Source organism: Bombyx mori, chromosome 15 (assembly GCF_030269925.1).
Source record: "Bombyx mori chromosome 15, ASM3026992v2".
Lineage (NCBI taxonomy): Eukaryota > Metazoa > Arthropoda > Insecta > Lepidoptera > Bombycidae > Bombyx > Bombyx mori.
The window spans coordinates 3,031,665-3,050,630 of record NC_085121.1 but is presented as its reverse complement, the minus strand read 5'-3'; the positions used below and the strand labels follow the sequence as shown (position 1 = coordinate 3,050,630).

The following is an 18,966-nucleotide window of genomic DNA, read 5'->3' as shown; positions in this document are numbered from 1 at the left end:
CTCTCGCTGCTTTTAGGTCCTTCAAGCACCGATCACCGTCCTCGTCGAACTCTTTGTCGTAATCGACGAGTTACGAATAGCCCATAGACACAACCCGCTGAGTTTCTCGTCGGATCTTCTCAGTGGGACGGGATTCCGATCCGGTGGTAGATTCTGCTTTTTTCCCTACCTAGTCGTTGCTAGCCTAAGGGGCTATTCCAACTTCCACTGAGAAGATCCAGCGAGAAACTCAGTGGGTTGTGTCAATGGGCTAGTTTGCACGTCGAACTCTTCGTCGGAGTCAATGAATTCGAAGCATTGCTCTTGTTAGGGCTAGTGTTAGGAACTCTCTCAGGTTTATTCGGTGCGCTTACCTACTGGCCAGTGCGTAGAATAGTCCCTTAGGCTATCAGTGAATATGTAAGATAAGATAGACTACTTTAAACTGGATTACAATGGTTAGTGTATACTATCTATTCATTGCGGTGACCCAATCTGCTCATTTAAGTCAATAAAAGCAATTGCACAACTATCAATTTGCATCTGGACTCTTTGAAGTGAGAGTAAACATGATTATAAGCAGCTATAATTATTATACTAAATGCAACATAGTGAATTTGTAGTTGATGAAATGGCATTTTTTTATTGCTTGAAAATATGTTGATGAAAAACGACTACAAAAGAAGCATCAGCAAGATCATAATTTAGCTCAGCAAATGACTGAAGATTGTTTAATCATAAAAAAAAATTGTGCGTGTAGGCAGACGTGCATACGGCTCACATGATGGTGAGTGGTTACCGTCGCCCATGGACTTCAGCAATGCCAGGGGCAGAGCCAAGCCACTGCCTACTGTTAAGTACTCTCCACAAGCCTCGTTTGAAGAAGGCTATGTCATAGCGCTCGGGAAACACCGTGGAGGGGAGCTCATTCCAAAGCCGAATGGTACGTGGCAAAAAAGATCTCTGGAAGGGCACTGTGGTTGAACGCAGTGGCTCCAGGTAGTATGGATGAACTCTACTCCGGTGCGAAATCAACATAATGTAGTGTTTTAAATTGTCTAGATCTACATGACGAAATTAGACAATCGAGAAAAAAGCGCAGTGCTAATAGTAGAAGAGAAAACGAACAAATCCATTGAATAAAAACTAATCTATACTATCTATACTAATACATATATAAATTTACAGTGGTTTTTACGGATGTTCCGTTATAACTACTGAACCATGCATCCGATTGACTTGAAACTTGGTATCCCTGTAGAAAATACATGTACTTAATGGATAGGCTAATATTTATATTAATGTTGGACTCCCTAATAATAATAACAATAAATAATAATGTTAATTTTAAATGCGCAACGAAGCGGGCGAGTACGGCTAGTCTAGAATAATTACATAACTGTGGCTTCAAAGTACTTCAAATTTTCAATAATTATTGATTTGTAGGTATATACATATACATATTAATATAAAAACCCTAGAACTAAAATATCAACTAGATTGGGCGAATAATAATGACCATAAATAATAATGTTAATTTTAAATGCGCAACGAAGCGGGCGAGTACGGCTAGTCTAGAATAATTACATAACTGTGGCTTCAAAGTACTTCAAATTTTCAATAATTATTGATTTGTAGGTATATACATATACATATTAATATAAAAACCCTAGAACTAAAATATCAACTAGATTGGGCGAATAATAATGACCATAAATAGTAATGTTAATTTTAAATGCGCAACGAAGCGGGCGAATACGGCTAGTCTAGAATAATTACATAACTGTGGCTTCAAAGTATTTCAAATTTTCAATAATTATTGATTTGTAGGTATATACATATTAAAATAAAAACCCTAGAACTAAAATATCAACTAGATTGGGTGAACGCAAAAAAAATATGGTTGTGCGTTTTTAAAACTATAAATTTTACCGGAGATCGCTCCACTTACCCGCGATCCGCTACGATTCAATTTTAAAACGATTGATTTATTGTATAATTGTAAATTGTGAAATGTAATAATGAATCGTTTTCGTGTTCATTTTTCGATGTATCATTGTTCGTAACAACGTCACGCGAAAACGCGCTGAATCGGGGCGGTACCGTTTGATATATCTGATATCGGATGACACGTTATGTTGTGGACGTGTAAAAAGGCTTACAATGTTTGCATATAATCGAAGACGATTGATATTGAGTTTTCGACGATTGTTAGTAACTTAGAACACGATCTAGAGTAAAACGGCTTATTAATATATAGAATGCTTGGATGAGTTTAGCTGGTAGGACCTCTTGTGAGTCCGCGCGGTTAGGTACCACAGCCCTACCTATTTCTGCCGTGAAGCAGTAATACGTTTCGCTTTGAAGGACAGCCGTTGTAACTATATTGAGACCTTAGAACTCATGACTCAATGTGGGTGGCGCATTTACGTTATAGATGTCTATAGGCTCCAGTAACCACTAACACCTGGGCTATGATGTGATGACTAATGTTAGTAGTGGCTAATGTTTTTATTAAATTGTGAGTTTTGAGTGCTTTATACTATTTTAATCAAACAACTAAATCCGTAAGTACGAAAAAGTATAATCATTAAGTTACATAGTTACCAGCATACATTGATTGCAGATCTTATGAGAATTATTATCCAAAATTTATCATCCGTAGGTACATAAATTAATTAATGATGTCTAAATTTATGTTTAATTATACAATAAAAATAAATTATACAAGAAATGATGACGTGCTTTGTAACAGCTTTTTGTGATTTCAATAGTAACTCTCCTTAGTTTAAGAACTTGAAGGTTAAAAATAATATAGTTTCCGTAGTCAACATATTAAGGCCTATCACTTTTTTTTCGGGTCGGGGGCCGAACCTCCTACGAGGTCCCCGCGTCTAAGGGGCGCGCGTGGTATGTGGGACTCAACGATCTGCAGGTGTTGAGGGCAGACCGTGGGCCCAGAGGAATTTTAGGGTCCACCCACTAAACGACTCCCCTGCACTCTTACACCCGACGTCCGATCTCCGTTCGGAGTCAAAACCCGGTCAGAGTAGGGGGGTTCCCGCGGTCAACACTACAACCAGACACGCGGCGCCACCCCGAGGACGCCCGACCGACGGGTCGTCGAGGCGATAGTCGAAGACCAACGACGTCGGTCTCCGAAGGCAAATCACCTATGCCAACAGTTTACTAATTCTGGGCCACGAACATATTTAATTTCACCTGTGACTTCAAAGAATTAAGTGAATCGAATCACCATTAGAACTTGCCTAATCTTGTATCTCCAATTTGACGACCACTTGACTATTACTAAGCTTCGATATTAAGATGAAAATACAAAAACTACTATTGGTGTGTAGTTGAATTAGATCAATTTGTACGGGAGACTGTTTATTTTTATATGACTATAGGCTTTGCCTCAGCACAAAATAAGCAAAGTGTATTATTCTCTGTGCGTGACGGAATTACATAAAATCGCATTTTTTTTAAACCGACCGAGTACAGATTTCGCATTTACAAAATTTTGGTCATTATCCGAAACGAGCGTAATCCATTAAATTATGTACCGTGAACGGAAAACATTAAAACTAAAGCATGATAACGTGTCGTTTAATTATTCGCAATTTCTTAACGCGTAATGTAAGGTGAAGAAGATAAAATGTATGTATATTGGCGACGTTGCTCTGAAAACTACGTACCTTCTTCTTCTTCTCAGTCGGACACTCTTGTCAGAGTGGTCGTGGTTGCGCTGACGCTGTATGTGCAGAAGGACCCTTTAGGTCACCCATGCTCCCAACGACCGCCCTCCAGGCAATGCGCTTCCAGGTCCGAAGCGTTTCGAGTACATTCGACTATAGTGGACTCAGTTGCCTTCTTTATTAGGTCAGTCCAGCGGGTCGGTGAGCGGCCGCGTGATCTTCTGCCTTCCACCCGGCCCTGGACTACCAGTCTCTTCATCGAGTGCTCTTTCTGGAGATGTGTATGGAGATGTACTCCATTTGTATGGAGTTGGAACGTTTGCCTACGTTTGAAAGGTGGGGCAGTCGCTGTAACTGTACTGAGACCTTAGAACTTATATCTCAAGATGTGTGGCGCATTTACGTTGTACATGTCTATGGGCTCCAGTAACCACTTAACAACAGGTGGGCTGTGAGCTCGTCCACCCAACTAAGCAATAAAAAAAAAAACATTGTGAAGGTCGAAGTCTCATTGGTCTGGTACAACGCCTGTCTCACTTGCTGCTGCACATGTAGCGGTAGCTATCATATAATAGACATCCGGCAAAAAAACCTGAATCGCCCCAACGATATTTATGATAGAAGCTTGCATAATATAAACACGTTTTGAAAAGCAACATTTGGACCGTCGGTCCACCGAGGAATGTTACCCGCTTGGTCGAAAATCTTCCCTTTGCCGTTTCCCAATTTGCATGGTACCGCGTGAAACGTTAGTCGCGATAAGCTGCGTGTTCCTTTTCCTTGGGCCCGCGGTCTGCTCCCAACACCTTGCAGATAGTCGAGTCGCACATACCCCGCGCGCCCCCTAGGCGCGGAGACCTCGCAGGAGGTTCGGTGCCCGGCCCGAAAAAAAAAAAAAGGTTACGAATTGTTTTGTATGTCAATTATCGCCCGCGGAACTGTTAACGCGCACACGACAATGAGGATGTGCTAATCAGTTTGGCACTCTCGAGTGGATAGAGATGGGTTTTTTGCACGTATACCTACACTGTTATGTTTGCCGACCAGAGATGTGGTTAGATCACGGCCGGTTTACGATTTCTTAAAATTGTTGGTTGATAAACCAATATTAGTTGGTAGCATTCTGGCTTCAGCGACCTTGGGTTGAGCTCTTATCGGAGCCGATGTAGATCGCAATGCAAATTCCGTTGTTCTAAATGCTGGTTTGTCACAAATAAATTGATAAGAACGGGTACTCTCCTTCAACCTAATAGGACCACAATCGGATCCCCGAACTCCAGATTCGAAGTCACAACATGGCGCATTAACAAACGCCTTTGTTATCAAAATTCGAACAGTCCTTAACGTTTGTTTAAAGTCCAAATGAATATAATTATCATTATTTGTCAGTATGCATATATTCTGATTCGATCACAACAATAGCTTGGTAATGTCTCCTTTTTTTTGCATCGTGCAACACTTAGCGAGTCATATGTCCACACGACTGACATCACACGAACGAAGCGCGACAACGACCTCAATAGAAATAATAATTCATTGAAATTTCATGGACTCTGCAGCTTTTTTTTTCTATTTCTTTCCTTTGTATATTTATTAACTAATGTGCAACTCTAAGTTTCTTATCTAAGAATGATTGAAGAATAATAATTGAGGTTGTAAAATGGTGTCGGATAGCATAATATTAATAAATTAAACTTGTTCTCTCTCTGTTTTCTTTTGATTTTGACTTTTTTTTTTCGGTATTTTGTGGAATTATGTGGTTTGTTTATTGATTTTATGAAATGTCGATTTCACGGTGTGAAACTTAGCAAATAGTAAAATAATTTTGAATAAAATATTGTGCTATTGGCGGTACATTTGTTTCTGCGACGGTTATTCTGACCTAACCGCATAGTCGTCTCGTGGTGGGAGTAAAGAGTGTCACGAGTACTCTGGACAAGAAGTACAGGAGTAATTCCTGCAGATTTACTACTACCGATAGATTATTATTTTTATTATTAGCCTTTATTGCTGTTAAAAATTTACAATGCTTATATCTAAATATTATATATATATATTTTAATGCTAGGAAACAGCTTGTCTCTCGACATAGGCCTCCTCTAATGTTTTCCACAAGGTCCTGTCCTTTGACTTTCTCAGCCACTCTCCGCCAGCTATTCTTTTGAAATCATCTTCCCATCTTTGATTTTTTCTGCCTTTACTTCTATGGCCATCTCTTGGGTACCATTCCGTTACATTCTTTGTCCACTTTTCTTGTGTCTCTCTTAACATATGTCCTGCCCATCTCCACTTTTGCATTTTATATACCTTTTCGACGCTTTTTAATTTTGTTATATTTTTTACGTATGTTAGTCTAATTTTATCTTTTCTCTTAATTCCAGTGATACTTCTTTCTATATTGTTCTGACATATGTTTATTTTATTTAATTGTTTTTTTGTCAATGCCCATGTTTGGCATCCATAGATCAGGCATGGTAGAATGCACGTATTATATACTTTTCGTTTGTCTTTCATAGGCATATCTTTATTTTTCATTATTTCACTGAGGGACCAGTATCTCTTCCAAGTATTGGCTATTCTCCGATCGATCTCTTTTTGCATAGTGTCACTTGGCGATATTAACTGCCCCAGGTAAACATACTCTTCCACATATCCGATTTTTTCATTGTTAACGGTGATATTATAGGTCTTCGTAGAATTGGTCATAATTTTGGTCTTAGCGGTATTCATCGATAGCCCTGCTTTTGCACTTTGATCTGACAGTTCTTGTAGCAGTTTTTCCGGGCATTCAGAAAAGAGGACCAGATCGTCCGCAAATCTTAAATGGTTGAGATTTTCACCGTTTATGTTAATGCCATTTTTTTCCCAATTTATATTCCGGAATATGTTCTCCAAAACAGCCGTAAATAGCTTAGGCGATATAGGGTCTCCTTGACGAACCCCTCGTTCTATTGGGAATTGTCTACCAGTTTTCTCAAGCCGCACTTGTGCTACACTTCCACAATATATGTTTTGAAGAATTTTTATGAATTTGGCCTCCACTCCTTGACTCTGTAGTGCTTGCCAAATATATGAATGTTCTAGAGAATCGAAGGCTTTATTAAAATCAACGAATCCTATATAAAAGGATTTATTGTATTCTTTGTATTTTTGTATGATTTGTCTTACAACGTGTATGTGTGAATTTGCTTCTAAAGCCGGCTTGTTCCTTTGGTTGGTTTTCATCAAGTGTAGTTGTAATTCGCGAGAGTATAATTTTAGAAAATACTTTATACACATTGGACATCAAACTAATTGGGCGATAATTTCCAATGTCTCCTTTGTCTCCCTTTTTGTGTAATAAAATTATAGTTGATTTTGTCCAATCGGTGGGTATATCTTCAGTCTCAATAATTTCATTAAACAGTTCAGTCAATATCGGGGCAATGGTCGATGCAACCGATTTTAGTAGTTCGTTGGTTATTTGGTCAGATCCAGGAGTTTTGTCTATTTTTTGAGAATTGATTGCTTTCATTGTTTCCTCCGTCAAAATTGTAGGTGTGATATTAGTTCCTACAGATTCTAGTTCATTTATTTGAGCTCTTCCGCTCTTGTTGCTTTTATATAGTTTCTTGTAATAATCTGTAGCCAACTCCAGTATTTCTGGTCGTTTACAAGTGTAGTTATTTTTGTCAGTCTTTACTTTTGGCATCCAGTCCTTTTTTACTGTTAGTTCTTTTATAGCCTTTTTAATTCCACCTGTCTTCTCTATGTGTTTTTTCATAGTGTTGTCCCGCTTAATTTTTCTATCTTTTCTAATTTGTTCATTTATTTTCTTACTAATATCTGATATTTTATATTTATCCTCCTTTCCTTTGATGAGGTTTTTCCTTTCTTGAAGTAGTTCCTGTGTTTGTTTTGAAATCGCTCTATTATCTTCTGTATTAGTCTTTCTTGTCGCTTCTTTTAATATTTGTATGAACTTATTGTATTTTTCTTCAATGGATAAATCTTTATTGGAGTGTTGGTTCTTTGCCAATAATTTGAGGTTAGCTGAGAGTGCTTCGCTTTCTCCCGTACACACTATCCTTGAATTATTGTTATGATACTTCCTTGTCCTTTTCATAGGTATCCCAGTCAATGCAGCACGGACCATTTTATGATCAGAGTGGAAATTTAAGTTGTGGATAATTGACACATCCTTGAAAAACTTAGGATTATTTGACATGACAAAATCGATTTCGTTTTTATGAATGCCATTTGGGGATGTCCATGTCCATTTTTTGTTTTCCTTCTTTTTGAAAAAACTATTAAGAATACTGAGTTTATGTTGTAAGGCAAAAGTCACTAATCTCTCTCCGTTATTAGTTCTTTTGCCTGAGCCATACAGTCCTATAGTGTATTCTTCTCCAATGTTATTGCGCTTTCCTATCTGACCGTTAAAATCACCCATGACAATTATATTTTTATGCGAATTTTCAATGGTAAGATGTAAATCTTCATAGAATTTATCTATTTTCCTTATGTCATCTTTCTTGTTCGATTCTGTTGGAGAATAAGCTTGAATTATAGACCATTTTTCAGCATTTTTGACTGGTAACTCAATGTTTAAAACTGCTATTCTCTCTGAGACACCTTTGATTTCTCCTATTTTCTCGGCAAGTCCTTTTTTTACAAGAAAGCCGACTCCGTAGAGCCCTGGGGTTTCGCCTTTATAGTGTAAAATAAAGTTTCCATAGTCTTCAATTCCTTCTCCATATCTTCTCATTTCACTTATTCCTATTATATCCCATTTTATATCTGATAAAGCAAATTCAAGTTCTTGAAGTTTTTCAGGAGTTCTTAATGATCTTGCGTTAAAAGTGGCTATGTGTATATCTAAAAATCTGTTCTTTTCCATTAGAGGGTGTTGGTCATTCTCCCCCACGAAGACCAATCGGCTTGGGAGAGTACCGATAGATTACGGGTTACCAAATAAGCAAGAAAACTAGGTTTTTAGACTCGTGACTTCCGATTAATGACAGGATAGGATGTTATTCTAAGATAGTGTAAGATACGAGATTGCAGTCTTCAACTGTTTGGGTTATTAAAGCCAATTTAAAGAAATTTTCAGTCAAATCCTATCAGAGATCCAGAGATCGTACCACCTACTGGTGGTAGAATCTCTTGTGAGTCCGCACGGGTAGGTACCACCACCTTGCCTATTTCTGCCGTGAAGCCGTAATGTTTTTCGGTTTGAAGGGTGAGGCAGCCGTTGTAACTATACTGAGACCTAAGAACTTATATCTCAAGGTGGGTGGCGCATTTACATTGTAGATGTCTATGGGCTCCAGTAACCACTTAACAACAGGTGGGCTGTGAGCTCGTCTACCCATCTAAGCAATAAAAAAAAAAGTCAAAAGATCCATAATTATACATATTTTGAATTCGTTTGATGTACGGAATTACTCACCAACCTATCGCGTTGCGATCACGTATTTAATTAAAAGCTTTTTTTTTAATTTTCACGAAACCATTACCTTCCTAGAATAGCCGAACGTTCTTTTTTTAATTCTCATCAAACTGGCCACCATTTGCGTGCATTAGCCGGTCGTCAGTTTCTCAGGAGCGATGACGGCCATTCACGACGCGCTTACGAGTCGAACACGCGCATCGACGGGCGGACAGCTCGGCGCAATTGAAAAAAGAGACAACGAAAAAAGAAAAGAAAAAAAAACGTCTCCCACATTAAAACACCAAGTCTCGTTGGCAAATAGACACATAGAATGCAGACAGCGAAACTCATAAAATCATTCACGAAATTCTAAATCGTGTTTTGACGGCGGCACCACCCACTGGATTACGGCCTGCATTATGCATTGAATACAAATTTTTGCGATTTAAGATCATGATAAATGCAATGAACAAACAAAAAAAAATTTATCGAAAATGTTGCACTCGTGATACGATTCCAGATGCGTATCGATATAAATATATTTTTTTGGTTCAGTGTACAAATACATATGTATAATATGTTATATAGTATATTATACTGAATATTTCTAGTTGTATGTGAAATATCGATTTCGTTTCATCGTGTTTTCAATATTGCGTTTCGCTAAATCGATTCAGAATTATTGCGTTATCCTTTAAATTCCCTGAGTATGAATAATTCAAAAATAGTTTGCGATTTAATTGTTACGTCTACGCTTCAGGACTTAATTTGCTTAATATTGTTTTCGATTAGATCTCCGATTGTCTCGGCGAAGCGTGAGATTTTTATTATTAGTTCGCGATGTGAACAAGAAAATTGTTGATTATAAATGAAAGGTGTATCATAGAGAAAGAAAAAGTCAATAACGAATAGACTGTTGAAGATCGTAATGAAAAAAACTATCAAAGATGAAAATACGAGAAGCTCTTTAGCAAAACTAATTATATATCAAGAGCTTTAATAAAATACGTACATGCTCCTAATAATGTTAAGGTGAATAGAAAATCCCATTTAAACGCCAGGTCACCGTCCTCGTCTAACCCGTCGCTTGCGAGGAAGGGCTCGACGAGTAAATTAACCCATAGACACAGCCCACTGAGTTTCTCACCGGATCTTGTCAGTAGGTCGCTTTTCCGATCCGGTGATAGATCCTGCGAAGCACTGCTCTTGCTAAGGCCAGTGATAGCAACACCCTTGGTTCGAACCCCGTGAGCTCACCTACTAGCTCGGTGAATCTAGAATAACCCCTCGAGATTATTAGAATAGGTAGGAAAACAATTTAAAACGGTGAATAGAATATTACATTGCGCCTGTTTCGTTGTCATGTGCAATTATACGAAGTGGTCGAGCCGCGGTCGGTGTTACAACGATGAGCAGGCGCGTCCAATCCGACAGTCACGCGGCTTTATCTAAACACCGGAGTCCTTGAACGTTAAAAGTCTAGATGCTTAGAGCTTTGCAATTTACGAATTTTGCGCTTGCGCATTTCAATGATGCGTGCGATCGCCCGGGTTCATCGGTCCGATCGTATCACGATAGCCGGTGTTTTTTTTTTTACCATCCGCACCGTCACCGGGACTCGTCCGTGATCAAAATTTTCAACGCACGAAGCGTACGTACGTACCCATCGTATTTTTGCACCGATGCAAAAAGCAGTTGCGGTCCAAATTGTATTTTGATGCTAATTTTTTTCTATGATGTTAGCCGATATAAAAATTAGAAATGACTCTTAAATCTTAATGCGTTCACGCCAAACTTGTCGGATATCGGTTCGGTGGACCGCGATTTGCCGTAGTCGTATAATAAAATGTTAATAGCACGTGGTCACGAAAGATTTCTGTAATAGAAACACGACCGGCTCCAATCTGGAAGCCATTCGTCACAATTATGTAGTAATAAAAACTAATGCTAGATCAATTAGCCCGGACCTAATGATCGCTGCAACCATCTAATTATTTTAAAACGCCCAGACACTTTAGAGCTTCTAGCTTCTGCACGGTAATAACCCGAAATGATCAAGGATATAAAAAACTTTTATAAGTAAGAACAAGTTAGTTACGGCGAGCGCATTTACTCATCAACAATCATAATTTTTTTCTAAGATACATTAAAAGTTAGATTAAAAAAGTCTAGACTTGGGTCATTGGCAGGGGATGATTCGTAAGTTTCGCCAGACGTTTGACTGTGTCCGAATATTGTTTTATCTGGCTGCATGAAATCTATTTCTTTGTAGTTGTTTTTGGGCACACGTCAGCCGGCTGCCGTGCTGTTGTTGTAATCTAGATCATGTCTTAGATTGTCCCATGTATTGCTGCGAAGTCACGTTCCGAATTCATTGTGCAGGTACTCATTTAATTTCTAAGACGTCACGATAAGAACTTCTTGTTCATAATTAGTTAGTTTTTTTTTGTAGGTATATCTGTTTTAAGATATAGATACTGGCAACCTTGAATTTTAATCACACCTACGTGCCTGTTTTTTTTTTGTGACCACCAGTACGAAAGCACTGATTGACAGTAACAACTCGGAGATCATAATGCAGATGTCCATATTGTTATCTGATACGGAATAGAGCATCGTTACCAAAACATGAAATTATCGATGACTGACACATCGTTCGATCGACTGGTTCGCGGATTCATCACAATAGAATGTGTCTGTGTCATTCTATTCTGTCGTCTAGGTATTGTATTGCGCATCCTAAGAATGGCTTTTGACATTTTAACTACGATGTCCATGGCGTTTCGCGGCCATTGTTATTAAAATAGTTCAGAAAAAATAAGTTAAGATGGATATCGCTTGCGCTGCAGTACTCGACGAAAATAAATAAAATTTTAATAACCTTCCCAATTTGAATGTTTTACAACTGCAAAAAAACAGAACTCTTGAGACGTTTATGTGTTCTAAACACGTTTTGCATTATTTTTTTAAAAAGGACCAGTTAAGAATTCTGGTTAATGCGCGTAGAAGTGGCTGCCGTGGTATCACCAGCCATTGAACCGGTCAGCAAAAGTGCTCATCCGTGTACATTCACTGGTTTGTTTGGCGAATCAACTGAGTCTACTGGTACGCGAGGGAATTTGGCATCTATTTGAAGATTATTGTTTGTGCAAGTCAAGTGTCTATAGAGGCTTTTTGCTTCGAGGCCCAATTGGGATAATGTGTTGACTGAACCATTTTTAGCAATGATTATATTATGCTCTCAATGTTTGTGTCAAGCTAAGACCACAGTTAATTTAGTGTTCAGTGAAACATTTTCCCGATCTTTGATATAAATGGGACAGTGGAACTTTCTCTTCCATTACCGTAATCGAGCGAAGGTGTCAATGTTCAGAAGCAAAGCGACCGTGAAATGACGGAACTGACTTGTTGTAAGTTCGCTCTGTAGTTTTTTCAAATACATTCCGGCAGTATCGAAATAAATAAAATAAAATAAATAAAAAACTTCGTTAAGATTACGTAAGTACGGTAAAAACGTTGAGTGAATTGTTGGCGTTAAAATATCGGGACACGATGCAGTTTTATGGTCAAATTTATGCGTTCTGTTAAGAGATAATTCCGAACTTCGACCAAAATTTTGTATTCTCTTCACATATTGGACTAAAAAAAAATTCGTGATTTTGCATCGGTTTATTTGTTTTATTGCAATTGAATACGTGACCCGCATACGAAACTGGCCGGGTCACTAGATCTGTCGTTTCATCGTACTAATCAATCTACTATCTCCGATCTGGTCACTACCTGTTAGATTTCTAGCTTTTTATGCGTCTGCCGTCCGAGGTTAATGACCTTTTATTCTGATTGCTCATTCATCTTACATCATTTGTGGTTTTGAGATTGGATTAAATTTTTCCTAATTTTTTTTTAATTTTCCATTTGATATTACGTTCATACAAAATGTAGTGTGCACTTTGTATTTTTGCTATATTTTTGTATGCGTTAACTTAATATTTCTTCAACTGTAGTTTGATCTTCATTTTTTGTTGTACGAATATTACAAATCATACATACATACATACTTGCCATCCTTTGTAGTCTAGACTGTGTCCATTGTCGATTTGTGCTCTATTGTGAGGTGTTTTTTTGGGTTATTTATTTTGAATAAGCCAATTGTGCGTTAGAGGAAGTGGGCAATTTGATGTTTTTTTATTTGATTCCTAATAAAAAAATAGTTTATAGCAAATTTTTATTCCACTTCAGATTGCTGGAATGAATTCCGCTCGTATTGAACAAACCTAATTTTTATATTGTTGTCTAAATAATCTCTGCAATTTGAGATTGAGCGCTTCCAGGTAAATGTCCAGTCATTATAATATGACGTAACTTGAAAAATTGCTAGACATCCATTACGATTTTTATCGCTGCGTAAAGTATTAAAAAAAAAAACCCAACGTAATTCGCGTAATCAAATCTGCATTAGTAAAACGAATTCTACAAGATTGAATTCGTGTAATGTAATCTGTTTTTAATGTTCAGAGCGTTATTTGGACACGCTATTATTTCTTTTCAAAAGATTACGTTCGTATAATGTAACGATAGAATTGTTCATCTTGTAGTGCACTAAAGACGATCGGAATATACATAATTATTAAATAAATAAAATAATGAAACGCAAAAAAAAAAGACCATTAGAATATTTTAACGTGTTTCTGATCGTCCGTTTCCATAGGTCATATCGTTCCGCTTATATCACTTGGTCGTGTTTATATTCTAATTTAAATATAATATTAGGATCGTTTGACAAATGCATCGAACTCTGTAAACTAGTTTGTATATGTTTAATGCGTTGATGGCGGGGTCGTTGAAACGCGATGGGTATCTGCGTGCAGTCTAGACGAAATCATGATGTCAACAAGTAGACTCACTAAAAATAAAATCACCTTTCCCATGCCGGCGGTGAGCGTGAATCGTGGAATGCGTATCGTGGAATATACTATTTCTCTCGTTTTCTGCCTTATCATACCGTTCTCCGGCTGACGCATACAGCTAAACTGGTTGCAACTTGCTGCAGGCTAATTTCGTATTACGTAATTTGAATAATATGCATTCGGCTCGTGGAGTCAAGGTCATCGCGGCCAACCGGCCAACCGGAGGCGGGGCATCTCTGCTAAGTCAATATCTCCTAAAGTGGCGGTCGTGAATTAATCGCCTTGCATGTGTGTATGCACTTTCAATCTTATCCAGGCGATTCCGTTATCTCGTTTCATTCATAAGTTAGCCGATCGTGAAAGAATCTGAACAGATTTTTTGCGCAGACTCTTCATTTCGTTGGCGCGAGTGAAATGCGCTAAATCGGAACGGACATATGGTCTCGTACACATATGTACGTACTATATCGTCGCGTGGACGCGTCAAACATTATTTTATCAAAACTTATTCTGTATTGTGATCGACCTAAACATTCGTGCTTGCGTCTGTACGTTTCGTAGTTACGTGGGCGTCTAAAGGCACAACCCAGTTCTGTTTGTTGCTGAATTAAAATAAAACGCACACCCGTACGAGATATGGCTTTGTCCTTTTGTTAGTGTTTCCTTTAAATATGGCTCGTTTCTCGCTACGAGACAACAGATATTGCACCCACGCTGCCAAACTCGATGGCGTAATATTAAAAGGAATACCGAGACCAAAAATAGTAATGGCGAACCCACGTTTCATTTTACGTCAACTCTGAGTCGCCTTATGGGAAGCTGGTCTTATTCATCTAGATTGCTTATGCTCTTTTAATAAAATATAATAAAAGCGAGGTTCACGAACCCAGAATCGCCGAGAGATTTTGCCAGAATCTGCAGTTTTTGCATTAAATTACTAAGAATTCTTACGCTACTTTGTCGGTGCGAAAATTAACATTAAAAAATTTAAACAACCCAAGCCGTTTTGACGGCAATAAACAAAACATACACAGGTTTTATGTCTCCCCGTGTAAATAATTGTTCTTCTTAAGCGTTTCTGACGGATTGCTCTGGACCCGCCTTATTAGTGTAACTGTAAATATGGTCGAGTGGTGACATTTTTTTCCCTGAAAAAATATTCGCAAATGAGACACGGTTACCGGAGTTTCGCTTATAGCATGAGGCTTTGGAAGACCGCTCTTATTATCAGATTCTTCCCAGTGACAGTGAGAACATTAAGAACGCGCAACACTCAAATAATACCGATGAATAATTAAAAAAAATGTATGGTTGAAGAAAAAAAAATGGCTGCTTGATAAATCGAAGCGCTATCAAACTCACGGTAGTGATGTTTCTTCAGCACCTTTTTTCCATTCGTTTCGCACAAAAGAGCTCGGGTAGCCGAACTTTCAAGGCCTAGTTTGTTTCGCTTCAGGAGATTGTAATTTGTTTCCCTCTTAGGCACTCCATTCGGTTCGTCAACTGTTTGCTTGTGTACGATAATTGATCCGTAAGTAAGAGATCGCTGCGATTTGTCAGCTAAAATTGACAGTCTTTTTTTTTGTTGCTTAGATGGGTGGACGAGTTCACAGCCTACCTGGTCTTAAGTAGTTACTGGAGCCCATAGACATCTACAACGTTATTGCGCCACTCACCTTGAGATATAAGTTCTAAGGTCTCAGTATAGTTACAATGGCTGTCCCACCCTTCCAACCGAAATGCATTACTGCTTCACGGCAGAAATAGGCAGGGTGATGGTACCTACCCGTGCGGACTCACAAGAGGTCCTACCACCAGTCTGTTTGTTTATTAACCGTCCGCGCGACCACGAAAATTGTGAAGTATTCAAAATGAGAATAATATCATTAGAATAATAAACGGGAAATTACACCGTAAAAAGCACTTGTAATTTGTTACTACGGCTCCTGCAATTTGAAGAATGTGATAAATATGTATTATATTATATCCAAAACTTAAATCGTGATTCGAGTATATTCACATTGTTGAAAAAAAAGTGTTGCAATAAAGTTCATGCGTTGTGAAGATTTGCGAGTACAAACGTGGGCCAAACATTTGAGTATATATTTACTTGTATTTGCATATACATATAATATATTCTTTAGATAGTACCTACTAGCCTACAAGTTTTGCATCGAGCTCATTTGAATATTTTTATATTCCTAGTCTAGACGTTTTCCAAGATTTTTGCAAGCTTCAATAAAAATGTGGATATAATTTTTTATGCGTTTTAGGTCAGAGAGCTTTTTTGTGCGTTTCGCCGTCGATGATTAAGTGAGCTTTTGCCATACGATTGTTTCGATTGCGTTTTATTGTTGTCTATCAAGTTGTTTTTTTTTTCTCCGTGATTAACAATCATCTAAATATTATTATATATTCAAACGCAACAGTGTGCGGTGTCGAAATTGGGAGTTTCAATTTGTCAAATAGTTTTTGCATCATCATCATTTGTATTGTATATTAGTCGTAATACTTATATGCTTTGTAATTATTGTGAAGTGTATCTAATCACTGCTGTAGGATCAGTTTTGTCTTTATAGCACTGCGAATGTTTTGCTGTATATTCGAATGTAATGCGCGTTCGTGTTACTTAGTTTTTTTTTTTTTTGTTGCTAGGTGAGTGGACGATCTCGCAGCCCACCTGGTGTTAAGTGGTTACTGGAGCCCATAGACATCCACAACGTAAATGCGCCACCCAACTTGAGATATATAAGTTTTAAGGTCTCAGTATAGTTACAACGGCTGTCCCACCCTTCAAACCGAAACGCATTACTGCTTCACCGCAGAAATAGGCAGGGTGGTGGTACCCACCCGAGCGGACTCGAAAGATGTCCTACCGCCAGTAAGGATAAGGTTAAATTTTGGATATTGCGTTGGTTTAACAAACAGCGGACATTTCAACTCGGAGATGCATAGCGACTCTTTCTTCTATCTATATATTAATACGTGAAGCAAAAACTTTGTATCCCTTTTTACGAAAATTGCGTGGACGGAGGAGTATGAAATTTTCTACACTTATAGAGAATATAGAGAAGAAGTGCACAATGTTAATATTTTTTTTAAATAATGCATAAAAGATACATTAAATCAACAAAGAAAACGTTACACACACTACATACCATGTATTTGACGCACACACGCATGCATACTGTTTATTGTGAAACTTTTGTTCTTGACGTCTGTTGTCAAATTGAGAATAGATTAAATATTGTTTGTCTTTGTTAATATTTTTTATAGTGTAGTCTTGGCGAAATTTGTGATTATAGAAGTATAAAATACAATCATAATAGTGTACAAACTTACAATTCCAATTAATTATAGTCGAATTTCGACTACTGCGGGACCTCTAGTAACTTAATAAAATGTTTTTTCGACTGGTTTTGTTGTTTCAATAGTTTGAAAGTTATTTATTTTTTATTTTATAGAATTGTTTACACAGTTGAACAGCTACGATCGGAATTTAATAATAATACAGGAAAGCGCGTCCGTCTGGAGTGCAAAAGGCTTGTTCGTAGTAGATTCCTAAATCAAACAGGTCTCTGAATCTATAAGTGCTCATTTACTTGCAAGTGCGCGACCGTATGCAAATTAATTTTTTTTTTCGTTTCGTTCGCGCTGAGGGGCAAAGACATTTAGATTTTCATGACCTTTTTTTTGTCGATTGTGTTGATAGCGTGGTTTTATTTTCGTATCGAGAGATAACACACGGGAAATAGCGCAGAGAAATGGGAAGAAATGATAATAATGCTCGAAGCGCCCGTGTACTCCGGAGGGAGTTTATTCTATTTTTGTGTCGAACGTTGCACTAAAGGTTAACGTATCTTGTAGTTGGGACGACACGAGATACAAAAGCAAAGAAAACTCTGTAGATCGGATTCGTTTGTACGAGACTTTTTTTTTTTTTTTTTTGTCGAGTCAGGGTACTTACTCTATCAGAGTTCAACTGCATTTTCTATACATATAAATAAAATTGGAGTGTCTGTTTGTAATATTGAAATAACCGCTTTTTACTACATGCATATGAATATATATGCGGTACATACACCAAAATAACATTTTTTACAATTTTTGTCTGTCTGTCTGTCTGTTTGTTCCGGCTAATCTCTGGAACGGATGGACCGATTTTGGCGAGACTTTCACTGATAGGTAGCTGATTTAATGTTTCCGAAGCGAAACTAGGGCGGGTCGCTAGTTTGTAAATAAAAATTATTCTATCTTTGTTTTAAAGAAATCGATTTAATGTTGCCTATGTATATTGTCGTTTTATTGAATCGAGAAAGTTCCTATTACAAAACATTATCCATCTTCATGTTTCCGTTTTGATATCGTAATGTCTCTCTGTACTCGCTGATTTTGAGTGGATCAAGCTAGAGAGATTTAAACTTATTTTGTTCGTTCGTAATTCGGTTCGCAATTAGTCATGCATCTGTTAGATTTCAACGGTGCTTAAGATTGTTTTACGAGTAGGTACTTACGTTGTTACGTTTTGTGCGTCCATCATATTGTTGACTTATCGAATGTTTTAAATTGTTTTTCTATTTATATATACGGACACTGAACTTGGAACAATAATGAAATGTACCGTTTATTTTGAAAGTGGTGCAAGTCCATTTTCTTTTGTTTCGAGAAAATTAAAGGTTACTTACTATATTTGTTGATTAAAAAATACAGGCAAATCATATGAGGTCTGGCATTGTTTCTATTGTTTTATTAATATTTCATTTGTTTATATAAATTTGTTTTTGGCTAATTAGACTACGATAACACATATTTATGTGCTGTAAACCTACACCACTTTCAAAACAAACGGTCCAAATCTTGAGGTCTTAAAGTGTAGGTACTACCGAACCTGTCTTGACTAGACTAGACTAGACTTTAGTTTAGTTGAATATAAAATCTCGTCGTTCGCTATTATATCTCGTGTTTCAAC

The 18,966-nt window shown here is 37.6% G+C and overlaps 1 protein-coding gene across 1 annotated transcript in view; it reads left to right on the top strand.

Moving 5' to 3' along the window:
- The window catches only part of LOC101743548 (fizzy-related protein homolog), a 57,970-nt gene that overhangs the window by 27,389 nt on the left and 11,615 nt on the right, over nt 1-18,966 (top strand). The window lies entirely within an intron of this gene.